The sequence below is a fragment of the Helicoverpa armigera genome, chromosome 25, assembly GCF_030705265.1.
Source record: "Helicoverpa armigera isolate CAAS_96S chromosome 25, ASM3070526v1, whole genome shotgun sequence".
NCBI classification, from domain to species: Eukaryota; Metazoa; Arthropoda; class Insecta; order Lepidoptera; family Noctuidae; genus Helicoverpa; species Helicoverpa armigera.
The window spans coordinates 5,769,439-5,785,431 of NC_087144.1; the positions used below are offsets into that span (position 1 = coordinate 5,769,439).

General features: G+C 32.6%; 1 protein-coding gene across 5 annotated transcripts in view; it reads left to right on the forward strand.

Moving 5' to 3' along the window:
• Window positions 1–1,438: 1,438 nt before the first annotated feature.
• Window positions 1,439–15,993, forward strand: part of LOC110381445 (A disintegrin and metalloproteinase with thrombospondin motifs like) — a 154,309-nt gene continuing 139,754 nt past the window's right edge. For all 5 annotated transcript variants that reach the window (XM_064041361.1, XM_064041360.1, XM_064041359.1 and 2 more), the window contains exon 1: window positions 1,439–1,678. The gene's annotated coding sequence lies outside the window, so the exon portion shown is untranslated. The remainder of the gene's footprint in view (window positions 1,679–15,993) is intronic.

A 15,993-nucleotide genomic window follows, 5' to 3' on the forward strand; every position in this document is an offset into this window, starting at 1 on the left:
TGATAAATTCCTTCAAACGAATATATAATTGTCAAAATTACATTAGACTAGATGGTTTTAACACTGTAAATTACGGTAATCTATCAGGGTCTCTAATGCGACTGTTCGAGTACATATAAAGTATTTACACTCACGTCTTAAGATTGCAAGAACAATGAGGTTACCCCCTTACGCATCATCTGCCTATCCTTTTCCCAACAGTGTTGGGGTTGGCTTCCAGTCTAACCGTATGCAGCTGAGTAGGTACTAGTGTTTTACATGGAGCGGATGCCTATCTGGCCTCCTCAACCCGTTTTCCCGGGCAAACCAATAACTTACTGGCTTCTGACTACCCATAACGACTGTCAAAAATGTTCAATGATAGCTGAATGATTGAGCGGGTTTCTGCACTATAATTATAACTAAGATTTGATACCATTTTCAAATTGCACAAAAATAAATAAAAAAGTACCTATTTTACAAACAGTTTAAAAAGTTTTTTTTTTCTCCAAATTAATGTTATTACATTATTTCCCTTTTAAATCATTTTTTAATTTGTATATTAGATTAGGTACTATTTTTTAGTTTCTGCAAAGTAAAGGTAAAATAATTGAAAAGTTCACGCTCTAGTCTCCCGTTGATGTCTTTTATAGGAACGACTGGAAAATTGGCAATTTTTAGTTTTTCACATAGATATAAAATACTTACTGGCTTATATTTATTTTATTAATTAATAATGTCGAGTAATTTAAGTATTGTGAATTAAATTAATTTTAATGTTATTTATTGTTTTAATTTATTCTTTCCAAGAAATATTTTTAGTTTCCTAGAATTATAAAATGTGCTACCTAAATAGTTTTTTTGAATTATTAATGAGTTTAAATTTTTGAGATTTGGTCTTTCCCCATGGCAATTTACGTCTATAAAAAGTGCCTTCTTTGAAAGAACTAATTAATTAAAAATACATCGACGTCATAAATGAAGGAAAATACATCTAAATACGCAGGCATTGTCACGTTGGTATGCTCTATATATTATTTTAATTTATTATAACGTTGTGACGTCATTTATCTTTTTGATTTTCTTTGTAAATAAAAGTACAATTTTAACGTCATCTTTTATGTTGGTCAATCGAATTTTCCAATAACAAAAAAGTAAAAAAATATTGGTGTAATTTTTTCTTACTTTTCTGCAAAGTAAAATTAGATTTAGAAGAAGAATCGTAATCGTATATTTCATTCTAACAAACAAACTTACTCAAACGTAAACAGATACACCCAACCACATAACAATAAATAAAAGTCCAAACTAAAAATAGGTCCCAACCAAAAACCAGCAAAGAGTTCCAATAACCTTTGCAAGAAAAACCCCAAAATAACGGGAACGACCTGGCAGGTAAGGTTCGGGTACCATTTTCAAAAAGCCGTGTCCGCCCCACTCTTGAAAAGCGAAGGTTTTATTACGTGGGGAGGCGCGCGCGCTCGCCAGTCACCGCTGGCCGTCGTACGCGCCGCACGCGCCGCGCGGCATCAGTTTTCCTCCTCACACGGAAATTTGTGTCGCGAGTGCGTTCGAACCTTAAAGACCCTGTGCCCTTTCACCCAATGAAGGATTATGTGCATGGCTGACAAGTGCTTCAACTGTGATTTTCTGTACTACAGTGTACCCGGCCCTCCCTTCCTACGCTAACCCTTACACGGTAAGTTTAGTATTATGCAACTCGGAACTGTGACTGAAAGTTGCGAAATTTTTCGTTTGAAATATCCGCCTAGACTGATGTTAGAACACGTCGAATATAATGCAGTTTGTATTAGTTTTTATCCACTTTAAGTGTTATTTGTCCGATCGATACCGATCCGGTTTTGTCGATAAATAAAATCGTTTAATCGGTCCCATTTGCGAAGGTCGTAGAAACGTCAATGTTACGTAAATCTTTATTAAAAACTTAGAAAAAAAAAACAATTAAAAATTTGCAAACCCGATCGAAAATTGCAATAAAAGGAAAAAAATGGTACTTTATATTTTTTCTGCGAATCGATGGATCGAAAACAAATATACACATAAAAATGTTAATAAAATCAGGTGTTGCGAACATTAACATATTTTATTTATTAACAAAAGGACCTGAAACCTGACACCCCGGGCCCTACTATTGTTACACGATCAATACTCGCTCGAACATAAGTGATTACGAGTCGAGTTGCTAGACAGCTTACCCAACAAGAAGTGAGGCAATTGCTTAATTAAACAGTGTTTGTAAATAAAAACGCAATCCGTAATACGTTGTTAAGTGTTCAACATTTCAACTTTGATATTTTAATGACGGGCGAAAAAATATGGGGCCTTTATTGCTGTGCACTTTACAACTACAAAATATGACAAGTACTACTGGCACATTAAAAAAGTTTTTATTTTTTAATGAAATGATCAGATTGTGATGTGTAAAATTATATATTTGCAATATATATAAGTAGAAAACTAGCTACTTATGCTTAGCGATTAATAAAAATAGAAACTTAGAGAAATATTAATAACTTAGGTAATTCATGAATATTCATAAATTCCTTTAGGTAAATAAGCACGTAAATATCTCCGTGACAAGGATTTGAAAACGACACTTGTAACTTGAAACTTGTAAAGTGTCATGTAGCTAATAAATAATTTAATTTATTAATAACATAAAAATACCTAAACTATAATTTATTTAAATAATATCTAAATCTAAATATAATTGACGATATATCAGCCAATAATCGGTAAAAATCAAGTCCCATAGAATAAATTAAGAAAAAAATTCCCATAGAAAAAAAAATAAAAACCATAAAGTTTAGGCACATTTGTTAATCGATTGGAGTAATCATAAATCGAGTTAAAATAGTACCTAAAAGTTAAAGAAACTAATATCGATTAAAAACATTCGAATATACCTTTTAGTGGGAAAAATCTGTCGTTTGTGAGGTAATTTTAAATATTTTATTAATTCTATAATCCGGTCAGTTGTTAAACCTGTATGGCAACCTTTGAACTATAAAGGTGCCTTCATCATGCGCGAATTTATGGTATTATTGGCGAATGTCACCAGTCTACCGTCTACCAGTGGATATGAGAAATACTCGACAAGTATTAACTTGATAACTTCAATTCTAAATTTATTTTGTAGTAATTTTTTTGTCATTTTTATACTGATCATCTCGTGTATTTTACAAAAATATCTTTAAAATCATAAATTTTTCGTGAGGTTGAATTTTAAAACGGACTCTCGAAATGATTTAGTGATTATCTATTTTTTTCCCATGTAATTTTAATTAGTCCCTACGATTAAGATAGATTTAAGTAACTGTCAATTCATGCAATTTTTATTTATCATCGTCCGAGCCTTTTTCCCAACTATGTTGGGGTCGGTTCCAGTCAATTTTTATTAATATTATTTGAAATTAATTAAGAAGCGAAATCTCCAAATTTTATCACGAATTCGAGACCTAGTTTAATTGTGATTCATAATTTGTTCAATTAACCAAAAGGTTATCTCCGTTGAGTGTTGCTGAACCAAAATATAGTAGTTTTGTTATCAAACATTGCCCTTGCATCGCAAATATATTTCTTCACTTTAACATAAATATGTGTACATGTGTGTACTTTATTATAAACGTACATAGTACATTACAAACATTTATTATACCTATATTATAAATAAAATAAGATGATTTTAATTATTGAAACAAAAAAAAAAACAGAAAAAGAAATTGGTTACATATACATTATATGTATTGTGATATCATATTCTAAGTAGCAGAATAATATTTCAGCTTCTAAATTTTTAGTATTTTGACAGAAAAACTATGGGTAATAATGTTTTCTGGGAGATAATTGACAGTATTATAGTAATTTGTAAACAGTCTCATGATTTTTCCTACAGTTTTTTTTTAATTCAGTTGACATTAGCAAAGTTTTTCGTCACGATAATAATGTTCATTTTTGTCCTCCTATGTTGTTATACCAATTGGTGTGTTGTATAAAAAAAGTGGAAAACCCGAGCTTAAATTAAGCATTGACGTTATCTGACCTTGAATTTTTGAGAAAAGAGTCTTTTTGAGAACTTTATTTGAAAAAAAAAATCTGATATGGCAGGGTATTTAAGTAAAACTTATGTTTAAGTGATTAAAAAGGCGTTTATCAATTAGGTGTTTTATACATAATTTTGTTATTCTTACTAATTTTTATATGATTTTTCAATAATGAAAGGACGATGGGCGTTTTGGTACCCTGTCCAACAGTGTTGATTCTAGTACCATTGCGTAGGTCTTGGCAAGGCAAAAAATGTTTACTATGACGACTAGTCCCAAATCCTTGTCCATTTCGCGTGACATCGACTAATAGAACGTGTAATGTTCATAAATCATCAACGTAGATGTAGTTCTTAAATCCAACTGCATTGAATAAAAGCTGGTAAAGTGACAAAAAAACAGGAATTTGGCTTTCTTAAAATGTTTGCCTGTCGACTGCTTTAAAAAAAGACTGTGCAAACCTTTGCAGTTCACGCAGAACTAGCTTATGTATTTGATGAAAGTCTTTCAGTATTTACAATCAATTAAGGTAGATAAGTCAGAAGACGATGTCAATATAGTACATATTACGACTTAATCTTGCTCCTCAAGAGGTGATGAGATAATGATGAATTTCTTCTTAAAAAAAGATCAATAGAAATGTTTTGAACTTTTGTCAAATCAGATGACGATGTGTTTCCGTAGTAGGTATGACTCCATAGACTATTACAACCTTTAGATTATAATAGAGTGTATCTCAAACAATGTAAGATGTCTATTAACTGAGTTTAAAATTGTGACACTGACGACATATGCCTCTTAATGAATTTGCATATATGGATGACATACTTGTTGTTATGTCGATTCAAGTTTTATCGTTACTCGGATCGGACAGCTAATTGAGGCAAGCCCCATAGTTTTTATTATTCTTCACGTAAATACCTGTCTATTGATATATCATACGTTACTGTTGGAGCGGGTACCAAATCCCATACAAAGTGCCCATTGTCCTTTTTTTACATTAAGTGTGATCTCGTCCTTATGCGCCGGCGTCGTTTAGCTGCTCACAATGTTGACTTGGTCTGTCTTGTATAAATATTTAAGGACCGGTGGTGTCAAGCGGATTCTGTTGTTTAGATAGTTCGCGTTACATCATCATTAATAGGGCATTTCAAGATTTTTTTTCTTACTTATATTAAAAACTATTTAGACGAAAATATTGGCAGGATAAAGCAATCCCGTTTTTACTTGATTTTCCATTAAAATTCATACAATTATAAAATTGAGATGATTAAGAGCATTTTCCTTTTCCTATACTGAACGTGAATGAAGACTGTGTTTATTTAACAATATGAAGAGTAGGTACGTCCATTCATCTTTTAATCCACAACCACAATTTTATTCGAAACAATAACATATCGTATATAAATCTAAAGAGTTTATTTATTTGATCGCGCTAATCTCAGGCTCTACCCGACCGATTTGAAAAACTCTTTCAGTGTGAGATGGCTTGTCTATCGAGAAAGGCTACAGGCTACTTTTAACTACTGCAAAAAGTTTCTATTAGCTAGGTACTATGAAGGTTGTAATGGCTATAGTGAAAAAAAATACAAACATTCGAATTGTACATTTTAAACATAAGAATTCGAAATATCCTACGTTTTCAAAAAAAAAACAGCTCTTCAAAGAGCGTCATTTTTGAAGTCGGCTAAAATGATCTCAAACAGCTACAATCGTTATTGTGATACATAAATAATAATAGATAATATTATTATCACTATATTGAATGATACGCGCCATTCAGTCTCTCGTTCAGAGGTAATTGTTCTCAAATACAATTAAACGGAAATTATAGTATAATTGATGCTGAGTATATTGTCAATATTATGAAGATGAGGAAGATCGGAGTAGTATTATAATGCTTTGATACATTTGATTTCATTTGAGTAATATCGTTTGAGTAACTTTTGTCTCTAAATAGACCCAAAAAATAAAAAGTGCTCTATTTTAGTTAGAAAGGAATTTTAGACGCTTTTTAGTTATGAGTTTTTTGTTTTGCTGTATTTTTTTATCATGTTATTTCTGTATATAATTTTGTTTTAAAAAGTGCCTTCAATCAATGTAGATATATGTGTTTGTACGTACATATGTAGGTACGTGCACATAACTATTTTAAGTCAAGACCCAAAAAGGCTCAAAAAGGCGTAATTGCAAAAAGGCGAAAAAATATTTCGCCTTGCAAAATTAATAGATTCAATTAATTTTTAATAATCGTATTATGAGTAATGAATTATTCATGACGATGACCATTCCAAACGAGTTTTTATTTAAATAATCTTTGTTTTAGGACGAGTTTACATTGACGATATAAATCGCGCGTTATGTGGCTATAGAATCATTTTTGTGGTAAATCATCATATGATCGCTCTCGTTGTGGGTGCGGTGTGAGGGAGTGTCAGTCCCTTATAACTAAAATACACCAAAATAAATCGAAAATAAATACATATAATTGAAACAGAAGATTGTTGACCTCAGGTTAGATCAAAAAAACTTAGGTGAATCTTGTAAAATCATAAAATATTTGCCATTTAACAACGCGTCATGTCTACATAAAGAACTAGCTATTTTCCCGCGTATCATTCCATCAGTGAAAACAATTTGAAATCGGTTCAGAAGCTTTGCAGTCTCTAGGTTAAAATAAACAAAAAATAAAGAACTAGCTATTTTCCCGCGTATCTTTCCATCATTGAAAGAATTTTCAAATCGATTCAGTAGCTTTGCAGTCTCGTGGTGAAAATCAACAAAAAATGTTTCTTCTTCATTATATTTATTATAAAACAGCGCGAACTCTAGCCAGTGTGAACTTAACCTTACTGTCAGGTCACGGGTGAATGCTGATGTCAACTTAGAAAATATATTCTCATTAAAAACGATGGTGCTAAAAAGCTGTCGATTCCGCAAATAATATGTGGCTAAGCAGGTATTCTGAATAAATTAGTCATAAGTGGTAATAGCTAGACTTAATTAACATTAAAAGTAATTAAAGTGATGTTTATTTGTTTGTTATTATTGAAACTTCAACTTTGACTTGAGTTTCGCAAAATAATTCTGATTAATATTGTTCAAAACATATATAACGGATAGATAAAAAATTGTCTTCAGTTTAATTCATAATTGAACTTTTCAATTTTATAGGATTTCTTTTTATGTTTACATTTTAGTTTATCTTTTACATTCTTACCCATAAAGTTCTCAATAAGAAAGGCACTAGCAGACAGCGATTGCAATAATTGAAAAGAAAAAAACTCATAAGGAAATAGCAAATCATTAGGCTTCCTATATAGGCTAGAGCTATTAGCCTAGCTCTCACATTCGCTCTCAGAGGCACTCTTGCGTATCTTAGACTTTTATCAATATAAAGAATACAGTTGCACAGTTGCACTATTGGACTATAACGATAACCGAACCATTTTCAGTTGTCAATTCTCCGATTTGACCAATAAGCGGCAAGTATACGGCTGGTTATGGTTTTTTTTAATCGTTATAGTCAAATGGTACAACTACCTCTAGATCTTAATCAGGTTATAAAAAAAATAACAAAAACACACCGTTTGTGCAAAACATCGTGCAAAACGGGTTATCGTGGCGATTTGCACAAAAAATGTGCAGATAATGCACAGGTTTGCACGAAACGTTTATGTAATGATTGCATGTTATTGTTATCGTTATTTTAGGGCCGGTTTCATAATTACCCTAAAACGGTCAGTGTTATGAAACAAATGTTGTAAAGAAATATTACTTCTGATCTGATTAATATTGTCCGATCCATTATCTATAATAATATGAAGTTAAAGAGGTTTTATCTTTTAACCGAATTCAAAAATATAGGTATGTTGTCAGTTTGATGCGATGTCTGTATGTTTTGGCTGAAATGATTTTGATACGGTTTTCAACTTAGCATATCTTAAACTTACGAAAAGGTTTAAAGTATATTACCTAGTGGAGTCGGTTTTATTTTTATGTACTCTGAAGGCTACTCGTTTTTTAGTTGTACTCTGAAGGCTTCAAAACTACTAAACTGATAATTAGAGGTATATGAAATTCAATGCATCAGATCAACTGTCGGCTCACAGTTTAGTCTACAGAGTGCGTCTCCCTTAAAATGCATCTAACATTCCTACTGAACTTTCGTTCATGAACTCGCATAACTGATAAATCTATTTCATTACCAGTTGCTAAGTAACTAAACATGTTATATATAGCTTCTGTACAATTAATAGCAGTATTAGGAGTTCGAAGGTTATCAATATACAACGTACAATGTTGATGTTATAAGTCTATCTGGAACGTGCTTATCGTAACCTAAATTGTCAATGAAATGAGATATCGCACGTAGTTGTGTATGACCGTTTCTGTTTTTATTTAATCTTTGGCATCGATTCTTCTTTTGTTTTAAATATGAAAGGTTTATCTTTTAATAATGAGAGGGAGTCGTGGTTAATGATTATAGGTTATAATAGTTGCACAAAATATTACATATGTAGCTTGGTACTTTGGCTTGAAGTTAAGAATTTCTGCCATGTAGTTTAACTTAAATTTACCTAATGTTTAGATATATGTTTCTCGTTTTATTTACATAATAATATATCCTATTTATACATAGGTACATATTTTACATATCCCTACCCAATCTAAATAAAATAAACAAAGATAATAAGAAAAAGCAAAAATAAAATTGTTTCTCGTTTAATTATTTTAACAAATTAGTTTGGTTGAGACATTTTGTAGAAATAAAAAATCTTAAAATCTTGGACTGTAATATTTCAACATTATTATTGTTATGCTTAACTTAATTAGCGCGACTTTTTCATCACACTTTGGGTGTTAAAATCATTATATAGACGTCTGTCAACGTCAAAAACAAGATGGCGTTTTTGACACTTTTTTGCTCATATTATTACGTTATAATACGTGATGTTCAACTTGTAGAAATTGACTGGTTCATTAACAAAAACTGTGAAGTTATGTGTATGTAAAACTAGTTGTTCTCATGGGTGGATAAAGTTTCCTTTGTCCTTTCTCAGGTTTTAGATTATCTATGTACCGAACGTTTTATTTAAATCGGTTTTAGTTTTACTATTACGCGTCATTAATATTGCAGTAACTTCACAACGGTAAAAGTGTGTAAACAAAACACTAAAGCATATGCTGGAGACATCAACTGGCTTTTTAATTTATAGGCAAAGGTATTTGACGACAACTATACAAACTTTTCTATTAAATACAATCTCCTTTTTAAGATACCTACATCTGTCTATCTACTTCGTGGAATGCTAGCGACACTTTAAGTAGTTCGTGAGTACATACATAGGTTTGTACCTACACATGTATTTACTTATGTTTAAAGAACAACAGTCGTTCCTTTTGCCTTTGTCCTTGCATAGTTTCGCATCCTTACAAAATAATCTTTACTAAGTTCAGTTCATCTTGAGATAAGAATTAAAAATAAATAGCATTTAAACGGCGCATGTCTGTTTTTTTTCTTATCTTCTATGTTTTACGGAAGTATTTAAAACTTCTGCCCGTTTAGTCACCCGCGTCTCGTGGAAACTATATACTTCTTTCCGTATCTGGATAAAATATGGCCTGGGGTACCCGGGGATAGTGTAGGTCCCCAACAGTGAAACATTTTTATCAAATTGGTTCAGCAGCTTTGAAGTCTTTAGGGCACAAATAAACAAATATTTTTGTATACATACATAGATTTGAGAGAACATAATGTTTTCTTAGGATACACTGTCTCTCTCATTTGCTTGATGCCTCCAATTTTTCAAATGGGGCTATGTAGAATATCAATTTGTTACGGACCCAACTGTACCCACAGACAGCAAAAATGGAAAGGGTTCATTAAACATTATATTGCAGCGGAAAAAAGTAAATCGAGGTATGTAGGTCAACCCTAATCTTGCATAAAAAACTAAGGCTCGCGCCTGCGCAGTAGAGCGTTGTATTGACGCAATGCGCCCGCGCCGCTCGTTGGCTAACGACTTGAGAAACTAACCCTGAAGGAAATTAGGGGACATTATTCATGCTATCATTTTCTTTATAAGTGGAGGAGTGAGCGAGGTCATCTTGGATTTGAGAAGCATGTAATTGTGATAAACCTATTTGCAAAGGATGCTATAAAAAAAATGCTCATGACTGCTTTTTTGGGGTGGGAAATTGTCAGATGACCCAGCTAGTGAGTGGGACCCGAAGTCGCAGGAATTACTCTCCGCACACGGATAGGTAAAAAATGTTCTTTCCTACTTTGATAAATAGGCATAATCTGACACTGAAATTATTTCTCAAATCGGTCTAATAGTTCCTCATTTGAATGACAATGTATTTTAGCAACCTGGAAGAGATATTTATAGATAACATACATGACAAAAGTTAACAAAAATAGCCTTTGCCAGTAGCAGAAATGAATGCGGAAGAAGTTTTATATTGATTAATGCCGATAAAAACGTGAGGTTATTCCGAAGATATTTCCTCTGCTATCGACGGTATCAATGTTATAAGAAGTGAAATCGCCCAAATTATTTGTTTGATCTCTGAACCTTGGTTTTAATTTTCTCGGCTGTTCTGTAACTGTCTACGAGAATAGAACTGATTGTAAATCTGTATTAGTATTAAGAAGCCGAAAAGTTTCTTTGGATAAGCTAATCTCTGGAACTAAAGGACTGATTTTAAAAATATTTCAGTGTTATCTAGCCCATTTAGCGAGGAAAGTATATTATCCTTTTATCTGTTTGCACGAAGTAATTTCCATAGGACGCTGCCAAGCTTAAAGTATTTCAAAGGAAAAAAGAAAAAAGCTAAAAGGATTTAATATTTTCTCAAAATATTAAATCCTTTTAAGTTTGTCATAATTGGAATGCAATTTCGATTTTATTCAAACAACAAAAGTGACGTTCTTGAAATTGATCCAGTGTTTACATAACACATCCAAACAGTTTTAGCAAATCATGAGTGGGTCGGAATGGAAACCCTCTATTAAATGCTCAACAAAACATGATGAAATTATAGGCTCACTCCATAAAAAAGCTATATAGTTGTAACAACTCTATAACAACGATTCGGTTCAATAGTTTTCACCTGTAGGCTTACAAATTGATGTAATAACTTACCGTTTATTTGTAAGGCAATAAAGGCCCGCATATTTCGTTTATGCGTACTTTTTTGTAGCTATTTCGGTAATCGGGAACCTACTTTATTAGAATATTTACTAATATTATATTTAGGTAAATGCAATAAATAGCCTGATCATTGCAATTTGCGCCCTTCCATTCATCTCCATACTGATTTATGAGCTCAAACAAACTATATATAACAAACCGACTAAAAGTTTGCAGTAAGCTGGTTCTCAACTTTATCTATTTTAATGCGAAAGTAAACTACTGAATAGATTTAAATAAAATTAAGTATACAAATAGTCTACACAGCCTGTGAAAGGACGTTTATTTTACTTCCTAAACTGTCTAATTATATGCCTATCTAAAGTGAAAGCGTTTGAATGGGTGCAGTTACGTCAGTAGGCAGAAATATTAACAAATCCTTACTAATAATATTATAAATGCGAAAGTAACATTGGCAGTCGTTACGGGTAGTCAGAACCCAGTAAGTCTGACACCAGTCTAACCAAGGGGTATTGGGTTGCTCGGGTAACTGGGTTGAGGAGGTCAGATAGGGCAGTCGCTTCTTGTAAAGCACTGGTACTCAGATAAGTACATTCGGTTAGACTGGAAGCCGACCCCAACGTAGTTAGGAAAAAGGCTCGGAGGATGATGACATGCGAAAGTAACATTTCTATTTAAGAAGTGAAAGAACTAAGAAGATAAGACTTTAAAAGTTGCACAGTGCAAATAACTTTGTCCTTGGGAAGTTAGTCATTTGACATCTCTCTGATGGTTGGTCGAACATTTTGGGCATCGAGTCTTGTAGCGAAGTTCAGAGCGGCAATATTATTTGACTAATGTACAGCTGTTATCTAGGAAGTATATTTAACAATAACTAGGAGAATGGCATGAACAAAATAAAAGTAGCATCACCTAGTGAAGCAATGATACGAAAAAACCTTTCAACTAATAAAGATCATACAACCCAGTGACAGTACGAATCGCAAGATGTGCCCAATGCACTACAAACTTACCTAACTAACCACAGACCTATGCACATGCAGACCTTACATAACACATAACCTTTTAAGTGTATATTAAGCAATCAGACGCTTCTTAAAAGCTATAATCGATGTGGCAATGCTTTCGCCGTGTGCTCGACCCCCTGACACGGTAGTTTGACCTCTCTATACATTTATTTGCTCTATGTACGTATTGCCGTCGCTGTGGGAACTTCTTGATCATTTTTTAGCAACTTTTTACGTAATATAGTGCCGTCAAAAGAATTGTGTTGATTTGTTGTGTGTGCAACTTTTTTTTTCAGTCTTACAAAATAGGTTGAAGACGGTCTAGATGTTATAGTAATTACGGAAATGCTTATTTTGTAGTCTGTAGACTAGAAAGGTTTGATGCCGAGCTCTGATTGGTTGAATTTGAATTTTGTAATGACCGTCAGTTGTTTTTTCTGGCCATTCTCTCGAAGATAAACTTAGATATTGGCAAAGACATCTGATGTTGTGAAATAGATTGTATGATATTAATAGTTAGTGTCTACAAAAGTCAAGTGAATGCGTAATAGATTAAAGTGTGATTGAAGTAACTTATTACTTTTTAGATTAGAGTTTATTAGTTAAAGTATGACATCATGTCTTTTTTATACGTACTTATCTATAAGTAGATACATTTGTTAGTTATCTATTGGGTTCAAGCTATGCTTAATTTTTGACATTGACAGTGTGTGAATATGCTATCCACTGAAATTATTTTTCCAAATCGGTCAAGCAGTTCCTGAGATTAGCTCGATCAAGCAAACAAATAAACTGTTCAGCTTTATAACATTAGTAATACCTACTAGCAGGTTAGTATCCCAGTAGACCAGTAGTACTCTCAGAATTAAATAAACCTTAAACAGATACCAATTTGAATTGTTTTTTGCTACTGTACTGTTTCCACACATTTTTTGCGCAGCCTTCAAAAATATACAATTGAACCAAAATGTACACAAAATAAAATGACATATATGCTAACCCGTAAGGACATAACCGATGTAAGCTAACTGTACCCGGGCCGTCGACCCGAGTTCACTCACTATGTACATATTATATATGTTTGTATGTATGTATGTATGTCTGCAGACGTGTCGTGAGTCCCTAATACTGCTGTAAAGGGATGAGGATTACAATAGATGTGTTAAATGGAATTTAGTACATGGTATTTATACATAGTGGGACGATTTTGCCGTGCATATTTTGATTTTAGATTGGCTGATATGTACTTATCGATTTTTAAATCTAGCCTTTATTTACATAGCCTAATCCATATGAGCATCAGAAATTGTACATTTAATAGATACTAGCTCTTTTCCGCAGTTTTATCTGCGTCCCGTGGGTACTCACTTCTTTCCGTACCTGGATAAAATATAGCCTATGTAACCCGGGGATAGTGTAGCTTTCCATTTTCCAACAGTGAAATTATTGTAATTAAGTATGTCAAATCTATTCTGTAGTTTCGGAGTTTAAGTCACCAACAAACAAACCAACAATGTTTCCTCTTTACAATATATATTTATAATCCAAATAATATAGAATATAATATAATTATAATCCATAAAACCCATAGACATTTATTAAAGGCTAATCAATAATAAAAATCATCTCTATTACTCATCATGTTGTTGTTATAAAACAAATTGATGATCAATAGACAACCGTTCATAAAAATCGATGTCAAGTGACTTACTTCGAAGTAAGTGCTCTAACGGTCGACAATATTACCATAAATACGCACGCGTCCAATAAAACTACTAAATATTCTAGTGGTAGAAATACAAACATTTCAATACACTTAAAAAAATTGTAATGGATATCAGGAGCCAGAAATTCTGATAATCGGTCTAATCGACCACAACATATGAGTAAGTTAGAAAAGTAATGGACACACTCCGAGACATTTAATGGTTACTTAAGCCGTTCCTTAGTGCAAGATTTCTATGGGAATCTGTCACTAAGGAGTGACTTGAGAAATCATTAAATGTCTCTGAGCGCGTTGGTTAGACAGATGATGAAGTCGAATTTGTTTTTCTTTGAATATTCATACGTAAATGCAATTACATTCAATAATATGTATTTGTATAACTTAGTTGTGTATCTGCCAAGTACTCAAAAAGTTTATCGATTTATCCTATAGTGAACAAAACACATACCTATTACCTCCCTATTGGGTGGTATACATATACAGTAGGAAGATATGTATATTTTTTGATGAATTTTATAAGACATTCCTCCCAAATTCTGGTTATTTATCTTCTGTAGACGATCTACTTACTTTATATGTGCGAATACAATCCCCGATCCAAAGACGCCAATGTGAGATTACTGTCAAATAAATCCAACAATAATAAATTACGGGAATAGTAGTTCATATAGACATAAGTAGCGGTTATTACACAAATTAACATAAGTCAATATAGATAATTTCTCAACACTTCCAGTGTTTTCCTTGGCTGTACATAACGGTGTTCACAAATATAATCTGTGTTGGTTTTCACACTCTAGTCTATGCGTTATCTATGCTTCTATTTATTACTTTTTTATTTTGGTAGTACAACGCTCTATGGTAACCTATAACGGGACGTTTTGTTGTCAAAGGAGTTTGTATAGCGTTGTAAACCTAACTTTGTTTATGATTTCATTATGATGACTGGCTTTATGTTATTTATAGTTTTTCTTGATGAACATCCCCGATCAGCTTAGATGATATTTCTAATTGAATTTCTAAATACCGGAGAAAAGGCTTAATGTTTTTAACAAAAAATGATTTCATAGTTCGATTTATAGATAAGCAAAAAAAAATTTTACACTCTAAAGTATATAATTATTCTAATTACGAGAGACCATTTCATGTACTATTTAATTGTCTTGTTATTTAAATATGACTTCGTATAACATTGAATTCTTCAAGTTAAACTTGTAGATTATATAACAATAATAAACAAACATGAATGTTTTCAATATGCTAACAAATCAGTTCCAAATCAATATCATAACATACAATATATAAACTACATCCAATCTAAACCAAGGAATTTCATGTCGATGACGATTTAAATAATAATTTAGTAACATAATATTTTCTCTACGCTCATTCGGTATGGTACACACACATTATTATATTATGTAGATTGCTATATATTGTTGCTGAGCGAAAACTTCTATATAAATAAACTGCAGCTCTATCCTCCCCACTCAGAGACATTTAATGGTTACTTAAGCCATTCCTTAGTGAAGGATTTGTATGACATTCCGTCACTAAGGAGTTTTAAGTAATCATTAAATGTCTCTGAGTGGGGAGGTAAGACTCAATTTCTAACCAAAGGGTATTGGGTTGCCCGGGTAACTGGGTTGAGGAGGTCCGATAGGCAGTCGCTCCCTGTAAAGCACTGGTACTCTAAATCCGGTTAGACTGGAAGCCGACCCCAACATAGTTGGGAAAAAGGCTCGGAGGATGATGATGATGAGCTGTGACTCAATGTTAACTTCCTTGTTCATAGATAGGTATTTGTGATTATTAATAGGAATGTTTTTGGTTCTTGACTTCTTTATGATTAAGATCGAGACAAACAATTTACTATTTTAATTTAAGAGTATTGGTTTAAAATTGTGACTCAGACCAACGTTGTATAGCACGAATGAAAAGTTATTTTTTGGGATTAGGTACACGTATAGTTTCAATTCCTAAAGCGTTCTTCGATAAATGGACTATCTAACACCGCTAATTCCATCCAAGCAATAATCACAGTCTTCTAAAAGTAG